Genomic DNA, 17074 nt, shown 5'->3' with positions numbered 1-17074 from the left:
TGGACTACTCTTTTGTATCTGTCTCATTGTCGGACACATGCATCTCCATCAAGGATGGGCACCTCAGCACCACAATGCACCACAAAACCCAGGATAACCTCATGATGTTATACTTCTCTAGCTTCCACTGGAAACATATTAAAACAGCCATCCTCTATGAACAACTCTTCTGCATATACAGGATCTGTTTGGATGAGGAGGAACACGACGGACACCTTAAAGTGCTCAAGGATGTCCTCATAAGAACAGGTTCTGATGCTCAACTCATCAACCACTAGTTTTGACGTGCCACAGCAAGAAACTGTAATGATCTCCTCAGGAGATGGGCAGTGGCTGCAACCCACAGGGTACCCTTCACTGTTCAGTACTTCCCAGGAGCCAGAACGACTACGCCATGTTCTTTGCAGCCTGCAAAACATTATCAATGAGGATGAGCACCTTTCCAAGACCTTCCCCATGCCTCTGCTTCTCGCCTTTAGACAACTACCAAACTACCAAACTTTAAACAGATCATGATTCGCAGCAAATTGCCCAGCCTTCAAGCCAACAACACCATACAAACCCACCACAGCAGCCACTGCAAGACATGTCAGAGTATCGATACTAGTAACACCGTTCCATGTGGGGATACTTTCCACCATCTACACAGCAAGTTCTCATGTGAATCGGCCAACATGGTCTATCTCTTACGCTGCAGACAAGGATGCCCTGAGGCATGGTACATTGGCAAGACTGAGCAGACGCCACAACAATGGATGAATGGACACTGCACAACAATCAACAGACAGGAGCATTCCCTTTCAGTTGGGGAACACTTCAGTGGTCCAGGACATTTGGCCTTGGAACTTCGGGTGACCATCCTCCAAGGCGGACTTTAGTACAAACAACTACACAGAGTGGCTGAGCAGAAGCTGATAGCAAAGTTTGATACCCATGGAAATAGCCTCAACCAGGACCTTGGGTTCATGTCACACTACAGGTGACCCCACTGCACAATACATTGCCCTCACACACCCAAGCAGACCCTTCCTCGTATGCACACACATACAACCCCCATACCCACACCAACACACGCACCCTCTCACACATATCCCATCATACTCAGACACACACACGTATGCACACACACTGTATCACATGCACTCATACACACTCAATTTGTCACTCCCACATGCACACACATGAGCTTATGGGGTGAATTTGTTTTTGCAGAATTATATTTTATTTTGCTCAAAATCTGCATGAATCCATGTAAAACTGTAAAACTACACAGAGGGTTTGTCAGTCTGACATAGCATTGGGACACAGATAGACTTCACACCTATTGTTTAAAAAGCTGAGCTTTCTTGAGAACATAATTTTTAAAAAGTTCTGGGATTTACATAGCAAAAGAACAGAAACCAGCATATCTCATTATAAAAGCTGAAAGTTTTAATCTAAGATGGTTTACTGTATCACATCTCCATGATACTGGACTCCTTTTGCTTTAAATTCTGTGAGCATGATCTTAACCTCCACAACCACCTGATGAAGGAGCAGCACTCCAAAAGCTAGCACTTCCAAATCAACCTGTTGGACTATAACCTGGTGTTCTGTGATTTTTTACTTTGAATCAGGATCAAATAACCAAACTTTACACTTAAAATATTACAATAATGGTGACACGGACGAACCTGTCAATCTTATACAATAATCAAGTTTGATCCAGAAATCAACCACAAAACAACAGACCAATGAAATCATGAACCTATCACTTTATTTAATCATGACCTTCAAATTAAATTTTACAAAACATTTAATATTTTACTATGAAACCAATCTACTTGTTACTTTAACAGAGGCAAAATCTATTTTAAATGGCTTAAAATTGGAGAAATTTCAACTCTTCAATTTCATCCTGTGGTAGAATGGCAGGACTAATAGTGGACAATTGGCAGCATCAGTTTATGAGTACTGACTGTAGAGAGAGCACTGACCAGCAAGACGACAGAACTAATTTCTTTTCAATTATAATACAAGTTCTTTCTACTAGAAACTTCCAGGAGTCCCGCTGTTTAAAAATGAAAGGACTGAAGTTACAAATACATGTGAAACTAAAGGCTATACACCGGTATTGTAGCAGGGAGTATTCTACCCCCCCCCTTTAGAAATCCAAGATTCTGCTTTTATAATTTGAAAAATAAAGGTAGTTAAACGGCTCTGACATCACATTTTATAGACTCAGATGTTTACAGCACAAAAGGAGGCCATTTGGCCCATTGTGTCTACCCAGTCAAAAGATCTGACTACATTAATCCCATTTTCAAGCTCTTGGTCCAGAGCCCTGGAATTAAGAATACAGAATACAGGCTGAGAAGGTTCTCTCACTTTCTCCCAGTGAGAAAAATGTGCAGTTGACAGTACTGACTGCGAAGATCCATCAAAGAACCTGAAACTTTAAAAACTGCAACATTTGGTACTGCTGATAACATCCACAAAACTAATTAATCCACTGTAGTCTCAAATTAAAACATTATGCCTCAAGTATCCCTGCAGGACTCCACACCGCAGATACTAATTTCTCTTGTACTAGACAATATCCTTTTTCAACTTAATACTCATTATGATTGGCTTATTTATTACAGTAAAACTAATTAAATTTAATTGGAGAGAAGTATGGACTTGTGCTGAAAGGAACTTAAATGTAACCAACTGAGGAAGCTGAAAAGTCAGTTCACTTCTTCTCAACTGATTGTAACAAATTTTGTATCACTTTTCACAACAAAACAAACCAAGGCACTTTACAGGAGGGTACATCACATTTGACACAAAGCCACATCAACAGATATTAGGGTGATGACAATATACATGATCAATGGGGCAAGTTTTAAGGAGCATCTTATCTGGAAAAAAACAGGAGATGGGGTGGAGAGGTTTAGGGATTACAGAACTTAAAGCCCTGGCAGCCAAAGACATGTCTATCGATCCTGTGTTTCAAACTGGGGTTGTATATGAAGTCAGGATTGGAAGTAAATGGAGATTTGAGAGTTCTCAGATTGGAAGGACATGGAATATCTAATAGCAAAGATGAAAATTAAAACAACAAATTGAGTAATTCCCTCATTTGAAGGCAATACAGGTCAACAAAAACAAAGGTAATGGGTAAATAGGATGGGTGCAAATAAGGACATGGGCAGCAGAATACTACTAGAAAATGTATTCCTTTAAAGTGTAATTTATAATTTTCATTTGTGGTAATTAGCTTGCAACGTTTCTTGTCAGGGATGGATCAGCTTTGCAGTTTAAAGATATTTCTAGCTGAAAATAGTTTATAATCTGCTTGTAAGCTTTTACTCAGATTGGTATGAAACCATCCTTTTTACATAGTTCAAGTGTGACCCAGGTTGAACCCTCGCTTCCAATTTATTCTCACTTCCTCTGAAGAAAAATAGCTGGTCTCCACTTGCTAGCTCTAAACATCAGTATAGCTGAGAAGTACAAAGGTATTGTGAGTGTAAACCTGTATCATAATCTGCCTATGTAAAGATGTGCAGGCTCCCTGAACTGGAATGTTTCTAAAACTGTAATTTTCTATTGTTGATACAGGACTAGAACCAAAGGATGTTTTCAATCAAACTGCATATCTTCTAGCTAATGGACTGAGCAACCTATATAACTGCATTAGCCAATATCTACGTAAAAAGACATACATTAAAAAGTTTTGTTTACATAGAAGGAGGAAAACACGACACTGTCAACTACAAGTCATGCCCTGAATGTGCAAATTATGAACAAACACCTTTTGGGGCCAGGGTGCAGGGAAGAGGTAATTTGTAAAGACTGATGCATGTGACTTTGTGTCAAAGCTCAAGATTTAAAAGTATTTTAAAAAATGAAAGGCGAAAAGAAATAAAACCTGTAGCACACTCATAAGCATAGGCTGCTCTCAGGGAAGCTTACAATTTGTCACTTGTTTTGGTGGTAGATTAGATCCACTGGGTTAGAAATATTTTGGTGGAATTTTAGTAAAAAAAAGACGTTTAATATAATAATTGTTGGGTAAAATTGGTTACTCATAACATCTAACAGAAATGAGCTATGTGCATTAGAAAGAATTAAAAAGGTATATTTAAGCAACATCTAAAATTTGTAAATTTGTAAATATTTGTAAAGTTATCCTCCTCTCACAAAAAGGTTTGTGGAAAAAATCAACATTAAAAAGTTAGAATGGAAGCTTGTCTCTAATGTACTGCCCTGCACATTCCTTCTATTTGTAGTAACAACTACCAGCATCATGTTCCATACAATTCTAAATTTCACTGTTATATCTCCTGGGTGAAGGCTAAAATTGGAGATTTTAAATGTTAAAACAAAATGTTGCATTTGACCTTGAACACATTGGTTTCATTTGTTCTTTCTTGAATTGGGTTTATTTATGAGGCAGTGGCATAATGGTAATATCACAATATTAATAATTCACAGGCCCAGGCTAATGTTCTGGGCAATATAGGTTCAAATCCCACTTTGGCAGATGTGGAAACATGAAGTCAATGAATAAAATCTGGAGTTTAAGAACTAGCTTAATGGCAACTATGAAACCATTGCTGTAAAAATATATCTGGGTCACTAATGTCCTTTAGGGAAGGAAATTTGTTGTCCTTATCTGGTCTGGCATACATATAACTGCAGAGCCACAACAATGTGGTTTACCCTGAAAAGGCTTAATGGACCACTCATTTGTGTAGAACCATTAGAAAGTCAAAAGAAAGGAATCTGATCAGATGAGCCACTCAACAATGGCGAATCTATCCCTGTAAAGTTTTTAATCTGTAGCTTCCGGAATGTGTGTCCTGGAAGGTTTCAACATTGATTCATGATATCAGGTCAAATATTGGAAAGGAAACCACCTGCTAAATACTGCCTACTGCTGTCAGGGTAATGAAGGGTCACTGGACTCAAAACATTAACTCAGCTTCTTTCTACAAATGTAGTCAGACCTGATGAGTTCCTCCAGCACTTTGTGTTATAAAATCATTGCTTTTGAAATTAACTCATGGGATGTGGGTATTTCCTATCAGCATTTATTTCCTAAGACTCATTGCAAAGATTGTGGTAAGCCACTTTCTTGAATCACTGTTGTCCATGCATTATTGGCACAGGCACAATGCAGTTATAACACAAAATTTTGATCAAGTAATAACAAATGAATGGCAACATATTTCCACACCATGGTGGCATGTATCTTGGAGGGAAATGTGCAAAAAGTGCCAGTATTGCCAGGTCCCTTGTTCTTCTAGGTGGCAGAGTGCTCATATATGGAAGGTTATATTGCAGAAGCCTTAGCAAATGGCTAGACAGCATGTTGTCAATGGTATACACTTGATGCCCGATGGTGATGGGAGCAAATATTTGAGGTAGTGAATGGGATGTCATGATTATTACTGCAGTTGTAGTTGGCTGGCAAGAATAGAATATTCCAGCGAGCTTAAATTTGACTTTGATCTTGTTAATGAGAAAAAATGTTAGGAGGAGCAGGAGTTGACTTACATACTGCAGAATACTTTGCATCTGACCTGCCCTTGTATTTATCTACCTTGTCCAGTTACAATTCTAGTTAATGTACCATATATACTCATGTAAAAGTCAAATTTTTAGACTATTTTTAAAGGTTCAATTTACAGGGTCCACTATTACACGTGTACTAGTTTTGAGGGGTTCAAATTCATGCTGCAGTTCAAAATATTATATTGTTAGCAGAAGTAAATTTGATTGCTCAACTCATCCCAGGTAAAGAAGAAAAACACAATGAATTCCAGGAAAGGTAATTACCTGATAAAAGCAAGAAAAACAAGAATGAATTACTAGTAGGAAATTTTCTTTATACTTACCAGTATGAAAATAACACTGTCATGGCCTGGTATGATGGCACACTTTAAATGAAACATTTATTAAATTTCAGGCCAACTTTCAGGCCAAATCCTTCTCTTTCCCTCCCATTTACTTGCACATGTAATGAATCTCAGCAACATTAACAAATGTATCAAAGAATTAAAGATATATGTAGCTAATATATCTGATGTTTATTCAGATATAATGGCACAATTAAAACGATTAACTTTTTAACAATATTAACTTTTGGATATATAGTGAACAAAGTACAATAAGTACTGATAGATTTAGTACCAGCCTGAATGAATGAATGAATCAAAACGTGTTGTAGTAAACCAAGTGAACTAAGTAGAGTTATGAATGAACGAATGAATCAAGATGCAATTTAGTAAACAAACAGAATTATCGGTATGAATGAATGAATGAATGTGATTTTGTTTATGTGTGTTAATGGAAATGTGCAGTTTCCTTTGTAAGAGGTTTATAATGCAATTTGTAGGGTCATCTTTTACACAAGATATATGAAAAATACAAGATTTTTTGGCCAAAAAAGGGGTCAACTTTTACATGGGATTGATTTTTACACAAGTATATACGGTAACTCCAGAATATTGATGGTGTGGAATCCAGCAATTCTAATCTCATTGAAAGTCAACATAATATTAGGTTAGACTTTCTCTTTTTATATGATAAAGGAAAAGAAAACTTAACTTTGTTAAGTAACTGCATCAGCAAGAAATATTAGAACTTTTGCCATAATCTTCAGTCTTTTCAAAGTTCAGTACAGATATGAATTTAATAAGATCTGTCAGACAACTTGAATAAATGAGAACAGAGTAAAGACAGCATTAACAAATCAATCAATCAATCAGTACACATTTATTCTCCTTAAGGGATTACATTATGCAACTCACATGCTAACTTTAAATGGTTGTCAAAAATGTGCAGAATGGGAGCCACATATAATGCAAGTTGAACCCTAATTTTGTGCTGCCTGCTTATTTGAACTATTGCTTCATGTAGACAGTACTGCTATGATACCACTTAGTGGGGAGGAGCATTGTGACTAAAGCAAGTAGTGTGGGTTACACAGGAAGTGAATCAGCCTGGGAAATGATGAAGAATGGTACAATATAGAAGAGAATGGATTCTAAGGTTTTCAGACACTGCACTGAAGTCTTGGCAGAGAAGAGAAAGCTAGAGCAATTTTCTATGATTGCACAGCACTCTTCAGACGTACACTTTAAAGGTAATGGAAGGTCAACTCCCAAAGGCCTGGAATGCAGTGTCACAAGAGGATCAGTAACTTGATATGAATGGTCTTCAAATGCCTTATGTATCAACTACAGCATTGACCACAGATTTCAGTGGAAATAACTTCAGTGTTCAGAAAATGATTTTTCATGTGGCAAATTAGCCACAAAACACTTGAAAAGTGACAACAGAACCTCTAAATTCCCATCTCACACCATTCCATCCTTTCATGTGATCCCTCGAATATATCTATCCTATTCCTTTCCCTTCTCACATCATCCTCATCCAAACCATCATATGCCACCTTATTCCAATCTCCCATTCCACCTTACATACCACCCTGTCCCTAATTCTACATTGCACAGGCCAACCCAGTCCCTCTTCTATTTTCCTTGTGCCAACCCTCTCCATCCCTCCCTCCTGTTGTTTGTCAAAAATAGAATGAGTATTGATAGATATGTGTATATGTATGAAACAAGACAAACTATGATCACAAAACTTCCTCACAAAATTTGCAAGACCTAACACCATTTTCCAACCACATCCTTAACTTTCATCCCATAGTTAAAAAATAACCTAGTTACTTCCTTCTAAATTTGTCAAACTTCATTATATTGCAAACATATGTCAGAATTCTTTCACATCCAACCAAGACAAAGCATTCTTCTTGAGCAGCAGGGTCAGTGCCCCAAATAAACTGAAGTGTCATTCACTTTCTATCAAGAACAAAAAAAAGTTCTCAAGACACATATTGTAGTAGTATGTTTTGCAGGTGTAAAAAGTGTGCTGCTCACAAATTGTCATATTCTACTCACTTTGAATGACAAAATGTTACTAGTTACATTTGAAAACCACAAGTTAATTTGTTGATTTCCTTCAAAAATTTGCTACAAGAGATTTCTGACTTTGGCAAGTATACAGCTCTCAGAAGTATTTCACAATCTGCAATGAAATTGAGTTTTGAATGAAGTCATGTCAGCTTTTAAGTTAAGTCATGAGGCACATAAAAGAAATTGCATTAATTGTAAAAGCCCAGTGGACTTATTTTACTATGAATAAATAAATTACTGATAATAACAGCTAAACCCTATCTGCAGCAGACTTGTCAACATTTTTAGTGTAACCAAATGTGACCATCTGCTTTAAAGGGTGCCCTTCCTTGTGGCTACAAGAACAAATGTTTTGATTGAAAATAAATAGAATACTCCTCTGAAATAAAAAAAGCTCTACATAATGATGATGAATCAGTCTCACTACAGCATTTAACATCATTTGTCCCCTAATTAACAAAGTCCAAATGATTTCTATATAGATTTAAAAAAGGGCTTTGATACGTTTATTGAAATGATACTGTGAATTTTTCCAAATGGCAGTATTTTGTTGTAATGTTGCATATCTTACGGATTAAAGAAAGTTTCTATTAAAGTTTCTGCTGTTAAAGCAATTAATTGAATTTTTTTTTAATATGGAAGATCAAGAATAGTTATTGCAGCACTTGAGGAACTACAAATGCTACAGATTGAAATATGTCAGACAACTCAAATATTTTATTGCAATAGTAACAATAAAGATAAGCTAAATTGGGAATTTTGAAAGGGTATAACCATTTCGTAGACAGTAAGGAATCACAAAATGACTCAAACTAAATTTATCTTTGAAATATAAACCTAGGGACCACATTAGGTCTATCAGTGCAGAGAAAGAAAGATTAACTTTCAGGTTAGGGTTCCTTCACTCTGTGATGTACATTGCCTGTTTCTCCAGTAGAACTTCAGCATTTACAGTTTTATACTTCTTTCTTTGTGCTGCATTTTCTAAAGTGTAGATATTTTTTAACAGATCACAATTTTTGCTTATTTCTTTGTACAGGTACTTTTTTGATCTATGATCTCATTGCTCTTACAATCAAGCAGATAGAGCAGGTCATCCAATTCTAAACATCAGATAAGCTGCTCCTCTGTAGAAACAACAGACCAGTAATAACTATTTATACCCCTTGAGGGTTACTAGGCAGAACCTAGAGCATAACCTTGTTTATATTTGGAGGACTTAATCAGGCAAGAGTGTAGCTGATGAAAACCTGCCACCTCCCGCCTTCACCTCAACCAATTCTTTGGCAAGAAGGCCTATGGACAATTTTCCTACCCTCCCAACAACTGAGATGCATAAATGCCCAACTAATACTCATATACAGGTCTTATCTTAAAGTCAATGGTATTAACCCAGTGATAGGTGGTGGGCTCATCGTGTGGGGAGTAGGACAAACAAACTCATTCAGGTTAGTGTGTGGATTCGTGGGGCTTGGGGAATTGTAGGGAATTTGGTTCTTCCTGCATCTTCTGTCAATCACCTTGCTCCCTCCCCACCCTTTGCAGCCCAACATTCAACTTCCTCCCAGCATTGTGCATCCCTGGCCTGGGAGCTAGCCACTATTATAGCGTTTGGGTGGATGTCATTATAGCAGCCTCCTTGGTGGCACCACTGTTCTCTGACTGGCTTGGCACCTCAACAGGCTCGTAAGGTGCATCAGTGAAGCAAGATGCAGTGAGCCTTCTAGTTGAGAGTCAACATGGGCTCTCACCAGCTCTCCTTACAGCAAAGATCCTGTCACCGCCAAAAGATTCTGCCATCATCTTTCTAAACAGCATGGTCCTGGTCAGAAACTTAATGAGAAAACAAATCTCCGTGCCAAATTATCAGCTTGCTGTCCAACAGAACAAATAACATGTGTAATGGAAGAAAACAAAAGTGATTTATTGTCTTGATTCTGTTCAAGATTGGGATTGGGCAATAGAAGTGAAATAATTTCTAATCTTATTAACATTTTGTGTGGAAAGGACGTTTAACTTGTATAAAATTGTGAACCAAGAACTGAACACTTACAGAAGGATTTTGTGGAAGAGCACATTAAAATAAATGTCTTCAATTCTGAAATGGACAAAAGAAATTTTTAAAATTGTGATTATTTTGATTAATGTTCTTTGAAATATATGGTCACCTCTTAAATAATCATTGTCTATGATGTTTTCAATAATCAACATTAGATAATAATTACAGTAAGGAAACAGTCTGTTTGGTGAAGCAGTTTTGATATACACAAGTAACAGATCTATGATAGCTTTGTTTCCATCTTCTCTCCAATCATGTAACTAAGATTGTTTTCACTGAGAGGGTTTTAAAAGTCGAAAGCTTCTTCCCATTTTCTGTCTGGCATTATTGTAAGATTAAAAATAAGTAATGTAGCTTCATTGACCCTAAACCTAGGGAAACAGTTGTTTCTATTTTCTTTGTCCGGTCCTCTCAAAACATGTACACTGTATTTTTATCAAGTTACCTATAATCTTATTTTCTAATAAGATCCATTTCAATCTTTCAAGTTTTTCTTTATTATTGTATTTCTTCAGAACAGACAAAATTTTAATTAATCTGCACTATCCTCATCCAATGTGTGATGATGCTGCTCCTTAACAAGATTAGGTTATCCTTGGTTTTGTTTCAGGAGATGGTAAAGACACAAACTCTGAAATGACTGGGGTTAATCTACTTAAGAATGATTTCAAGTTTTAAAAAATACACTTGTACAATGAAAGGGGAGTGGCCAGTTCTCCAACAACACCACATTATAGTCCAACAGTTTATTTGGAAGCACTAGCTTTTGAAGCACTGCTCCTTCATCAAGTGGTAACTTCCAAATAAATCTTTTGGACTGTAACCTGATGTTGCGTGATTTTTAACTTTGTCCACACCAGTCAACACTGGCTCCTCCACATTATGGTCAGTTCTCTCAGCTCAGTTTTTCTCTGGGTTGGTTTGGTTTGGATTTTAGCAGCCAGTTGTGAAGCTGCTAGACCCAAGAGAAGCAGGTCCATGCTGACCCTCCCTCACTCTGACTTCTCTCCAACAAGATCCTGTGTTTGATTTTATCTTTTTTTACAAAAGATGGGGATTGTAGTAAAAATTTGGAACAGTACCATTAAGTTGGGATAATCTATTGGGTTTTCGGATAGGTTAAGTTATTCCGAATTCTGTTCTCTTTTGTTTGTGTTTCATTTGGTAATCTTGTAAACAAATTCTGTTTTGTTTAAAACTAAGTGGTTTGACCAGCTGCGTCTCCCCTAGAATATCCACTTAACACCTGCTTAAAACAACTAGCAAAGTTAGGGTCTGGGCTACTTTTTTGAAGGTGTCTGGCCTCACCCATAACAATTGCATTAGGATCCTTACTACATTGTGGAGTCCAAAACATCCACAAGACTTTACTACCATTAAATACCAATATTTTATGCAGATTCATGATTTAATCTAGAGCGTTGTAAGCTACATCTCTTGCCATTACTCTGGGAAGTTTATTTAATGGCTTTAATGAAGTCTTACTTTTAATGTCTTGAGCATCTGAACCCAAGTAATTTTATTCATCCATGTTACCAGCTCTTCTACCATTCAAAGTTTAACAAGAGGGCAATCAGTAAAGTGTGTATCTCCACTGTTCAGTTCTAACCCAACATTTTTAGAATTACTCAGCTCTTCTTCAAGGCCTTTCCCTGTTTGGTTGATGTCCTACAAATACAACATTGAAAAAAAATTATTAACATCTTTGATATCAATAGGCAGGTTTCAGAACAATCCATATCAAACAACCTGCTTTGAAAACTGCTCATAGTTGACAACTGCAACAAATTTCAGTGCAATAGCTACAGCAATCCAAAATGATCAACTTCATACTAAAACAAAAATCCACAACACAGAACAAAAAAAAATCAATTTTCCCTGTTTTCTAATGTTAATAGATCTTTAAAACAAAACTTCTAGGAGCAGGAGCCACATCCTCAATCAAAACTGAACAGTTCTTTCTTGGGCCATACATTCTCTGTGTACCTAGCTTTGCTGAAATCCATCCATTAATTTTTGAGATACATTGAGGTATTCTGAGATAAACAGACCAACAAGCAGGAATGAAAACATTGCTTCCACTCATTACATTTGCTATTTGTATGCTAATATCACCATGTTAGTAACATTCCCCCTTCAGCTTTCTTTCAAACTCAAAAATAGTTCATTATCTATTTTGTTATGATGCGTGTAAAATTGTGAACCATCCTCCCTGGTCTTAATTCCAAATCATAAGAGACAGTGAGCAAAGTGGTCCCCAAACATACCTCTGTGGAAACCATTGCCAACTTCCAACCATTCTGAGAACCGCCTTAATATTTATGACAGGTCTTACACCTTCTAACTAGATCATGATCTAATTTTCCAACTTCCATTTAATACCATGACATTTAATTATTTCCAATAGTCTCCAATGTGTAAGAGACTTTCTAAAGTCCACGAGCCCTACATTCATTGCCTCTTTTCATACACACACTACCTCTTCAAAGAACTTCATTTGATTTATCAGGCAGAATTTTCCTTTCTGAAATCAAATTTTAGTTAATTCAACCCATTTATTTATTATTTTCAGCTATTTTTTTTCCTCTCTACCATCATTGAAGAACTATGTGGCATGTAATATCCAGATTAGTTCCCTTTTTTTTGCAAATAGCTATTCTATTTCATTGCCAAGTCCAGGTTCAGTACATGCTCACTATTAGATACAGAGTAAAAGTTCTTCTCACATCTCTTCCCTCATTTCCTTAAGATCGGTGAGTGTAGTTCAGTAGGTTCCAGCAATCTGCACCCATAACTTTTCTCCAATAGTTTCCTTTTATTTATCAAACCATCACTCACCCTGCTTTTCACTAATCTGTCTCTCCCCAGTATTCTTCTCTTTTATAAAACCTCCAAGGCAGAGGTCACACAACACCAGGTTATAGTCCAACAGGTTTATTTGAAATCACAAGCTTTTGGAGAGCAGCCTCCGAGTCAGGTGAAGTCACAGAGAAGAGCACACAGACACAGAATTTATGAACACAGAGATCAAAAGATCATACAACCAGTGTGAGTGGTGTCAGATAATAAGTCTCTGCATGTGACCCCAAGTGTAAGATGGTGTGAGTACTGTCAACAGTTGAATTAGAAGTGAAGGGATGACCTATAATTTGATTAAATGAGGCAAAGAGATAATTCCAAAAAACTAACTCTGCCATGGAAACCTCTGCAAGATATGTCAGATCACCAACATGGATACTACCATCATACATGGGAACACCACCGAGCACAGACACAGTATATATTCATGTGACGCGGTAAATGTTGTCTATCTCATACCCAGCAGGCAAGGATGGCCCAAGGCATAGTATACTGGAGACACTATGTAGACGCCATGACAACGGATGAATGGACACTGTGCAACAATCGCAGGGCAAGTGTTCCCTCCTAATCGGTTAACATTTCAGCAGTCCAGGACATTCAGCACCTGATCTTCGGGTAAGCATCCTCCAAGGCAGATTTTGAAGTACATAATGCAGAATCAATGAAACTGATAGCCAAGTTCCATATCCATGGAGATGGCCTCAACTGTGATCTTGAGTTCATGTGATGCCACAACACTGTTCTTTATCTTCCTTACTGCCCTGTTTTGACACCATCACCCTAATAAATTGTCATGATCTTTCTACCCTAACTGGTTTGTACAGTTTAAGATTACATATTACGAGTTAGACCCTCGGCATAAAACTCTAATTCCTATCATGTTAATCCAGCCATTTGGTCTGTCTCCAGCACCACCTTATTTTTAATTTTTTGTAATTATCTCTACCTCCTTTAATCCCTTTGCTTGTTATTCAGCTATTGGCACTTACACAGTCTGACACTTTTGATCACCTGCACAGACGTATTATTCAATACTCCGCTCAAACCAGTTGTATGATCTTATGATCTCTTTTCCCTTTATCTTTCTGCCTATAAATTCTGCGTCTGTGTGCTCTTCTCTGTCACTTCACCTGGCTAGGGGCTATGCTCCGAAAGCTTGCGATTTCAAATAAACTTGTTGGACTGTAACCTGGTGTTGTGTGACTTTAAGTTTTGTCCATCCCCATTCAACCCTGGCACCTCCACTTCATCTGTTTTGTCAAATGTTGTCACTTGTTGTGTCATAATACCTATTTATTCTTTGCAGCTCATTTTTCTTTTCAACGGTTCAACTAATGTAAAAAAACTATTTTGTTGATATATTACTGTTTTCTTTTAAACTCATCTCAGATTTTCCTTCTAATATTTCTTGTTTTCCATGTGGTTTCAAATAAAAACTGTATCCTTCTTTTCTTGCATTTTCTGTTACTTTTAATCAAATCTTTAAATTCCAAGTAGCCATTTCAATTTTAATTTCTAACTTCTTTACTCCAAGTTTCAGAATGTCATTAGTAAAGCGGTTTGTTTTGAAAAGAATGTATTTATTTCATAACTTTATAATCTCCTTTTACATAAAATACTCCAATTGTTGACTTATTGTCTGGAATTCTATTCTGACTTTACACCTTACCTCAGCCAACTCAACTCTCCTCTTTCTAAAATGTGTCTTTTGTGAGGAAGGAATTACTCAATTACTGGGTAATTAAACATTCTGGAACAATAACTAATTCCTACTCATCTCCTCTTCCTTTTCTGTTCAACTTCAGACAACAAGAGTCTGTAGTTCCCAATTATTTAAAAATATTTTAGTTTTGATTTCAAACTACATCAACTCTGAATTGCTTATTTTCTTGAATAACTAGTCTTCACTGCAGCATGTACTTTCTCCTTCACTAATGCTATGAAGTAATATTAATTTATTGTTTTACATTACTTTCACTCTATGTATTTGGGCATTAAACTTATTAGCATCTCAACTCTAAACTTGATTTAGATCCTCAAAGTACTGAGATAGGATTAAAATAATACTGCAAAATGAATTAGTCCTGTTTAATATTTTACACTGTTTGTGTAGTTTATCTGGTTTCTCTCATGTTGCACTATTTTAGAATTTTAATGTCAATGTAATACTATAAACATTAATAATGATCCCTAAACAAATCAAATATAGCTGAAGGTGTTTCTTTCTGGAAAAAAGACCTATCAAGATAAAAGAAAATACATTATTTTTGAACTATTAACGTATTGCAGGTGCATAACAGATTGTTTCTCTTACAGTCAGTAGAAGATAATTAATACCTACCTACGGTTTTAAAAAATACCATATTTAAAAAGAGGAGAAAAAAAGTCAGAAACTTGGAAAACAGAATCAACCAGGCACTATGGTTGGCATGTACAATAAAAATCAAAATTAAGGTTAACTATGAATATCTTACAGAATATAGACAATGAACTACATAAATAGTTCAACAGCTTTAAAATCCATACATTTGTTTCTAGAACATTACAAGATTATTTTGTATAATTGTTTGGAGTGGATACAAAGTAAACGAGATTGATAATGTTATACCTAACTGTTTCAGGCTAAAACAAATTGTCTGTAGTGAATACTTGTACAATAAGTTAATTTTCCAAGGATCCAAACTTTAAATTTTATAGTTATTATGTATGAAACAAACGTGTTCAAACAATTATCATTATGATACATCTGTTTGCATCAATCTCACAATAATCAACACCCCATTTATAAAATCACAATTATTTAGTCCAACACAAGAATTTTGTATGTTTTATAGTGACTCTGGGTTTTCATATTGTTCTACTCATGAAGAATTCTGTTTTGTGAAAAGTTCCAATTGCCTACTTGCAACCCACTCCTGAAGATACATTTTCGTCGGAACAATGGATTATATCAAGGAAGTTTTCTTACATATATAGTTTCAATGAAAAGGGTTAAACGCGTATACAGATGTTAAAGGAAAGTTTGTCAGTTTTATACAATGAATTTTTAACATGCCAGCGATCGCAAGTGCAGCATTGACCATCGACTGCTGTAGAGACGAACGTTTTAAAAGTTGATGGCGGAACGCAAGTTAAACTTCATGTTGCATTCATTGATCTGGTAAGGTCTCCAAGACGTCATTTCGTGCCGGTGACGGACGTATGCAAGCTGAGCAAAGATTATTTTAAAGTAGCAAATGCTTTGCAACTCAAATGAAATTTTACAATCCACGACCTCCACGATCACCTTGATTCAAATCTCAGCTTTTAACACGAAATATATTTAATATATTATAATTAAGTCATCTGACTTCCTTCGAGACCCTCCTACTGGAGCTATTATTATTTATAACACAATATGCTACTGCCACCTAACTGAGCTTTTGACTAATCCATGCTTGAATGTTACAACATCCCTAAACGCAAAATACTGTAAAGATATATATTGTAAAAGCAAAAAAGGTAAACTCATGAGTTAGCCGGTATAGATTCCAAAATGAAAACAAAGCTCAGGAGTGAATTAAACAATCGAAGCAAGCAGCGTTTTAGCTTCTGTATGGTATTCACCAGATAAAGAAATCAATTGCAGATAAAATAAAATAACAATCTTAACTGCAAAGTCAACTTGGTTTTTTTTAATACATTTTAACACATACCTGCAATGACCGTTTTATAGTAACCTTTCTCCGCGATACAATAAAACTAACTGAAGCAGCACGCACGGAAATGGGTTTGTAACAAAGGAAAGACTGCTGGCAAACTGAAGTGTCAAAAACTACAGAATGAAGCGTTGCAACAAAGTGTCACTCGCCACTGAAACCATCGGGATTGTACAAAAGCGGGATTTTTTGTTGCATTTTAATAAGGCACAACCCAAACGAAGGGAAAATTCGTAAAAGGAAGAAAAGAAAACAAATCAGCCCTGGCATTAAAAAGCCAAGTCAGCAGAAATGAAAGTGCAATACACACAAAACTAATGCAAAGATTTAGTTGTATTTAAACTTACTCGGTGTGTGTCGGATGCTTCAGATTGTGCCTTGCGGGTTTGTGTGTATGCGATGCAGATTCTGCCAGCTCCCACACCCCCACCCCCCTCCCCAGACGCACTGTCGATACAGCTGCAGGGAATCGGATTGTAATCATTCGCGACTGTAGACACCAG

At 36.5% G+C, this 17074-nt stretch overlaps 1 protein-coding gene across 7 annotated transcripts in view; it reads right to left on the bottom strand.

Annotated features, from left to right (window-relative positions):
- The window catches only part of dnmt3bb.1 (DNA (cytosine-5-)-methyltransferase 3 beta, duplicate b.1), a 284701-nt gene extending 267666 nt beyond the window's left edge, over positions 1-17035 (bottom strand). For 4 of the 7 annotated variants that reach the window (XM_072556783.1, XM_072556785.1, XM_072556789.1 and 1 more), the window contains exon 1: positions 16919-17035. The gene's annotated coding sequence lies outside the window, so the exon portion shown is untranslated. Of the gene's footprint in view, positions 1-16568; positions 16689-16918 lie in introns of those variants that run through there. The other 3 variants (XM_072556788.1, XM_072556787.1, XM_072556784.1) reach the window with 3 other exon arrangements.
- Positions 17036-17074: the final 39 nt, after the last annotated feature.

This window comes from Chiloscyllium punctatum, chromosome 37 (genome assembly GCF_047496795.1).
Source record: "Chiloscyllium punctatum isolate Juve2018m chromosome 37, sChiPun1.3, whole genome shotgun sequence".
NCBI classification, from domain to species: domain Eukaryota; kingdom Metazoa; phylum Chordata; class Chondrichthyes; order Orectolobiformes; family Hemiscylliidae; genus Chiloscyllium; species Chiloscyllium punctatum.
Note: the sequence above shows the minus strand (reverse complement) of the source record. Positions and strands in the feature narration are given on the sequence as shown.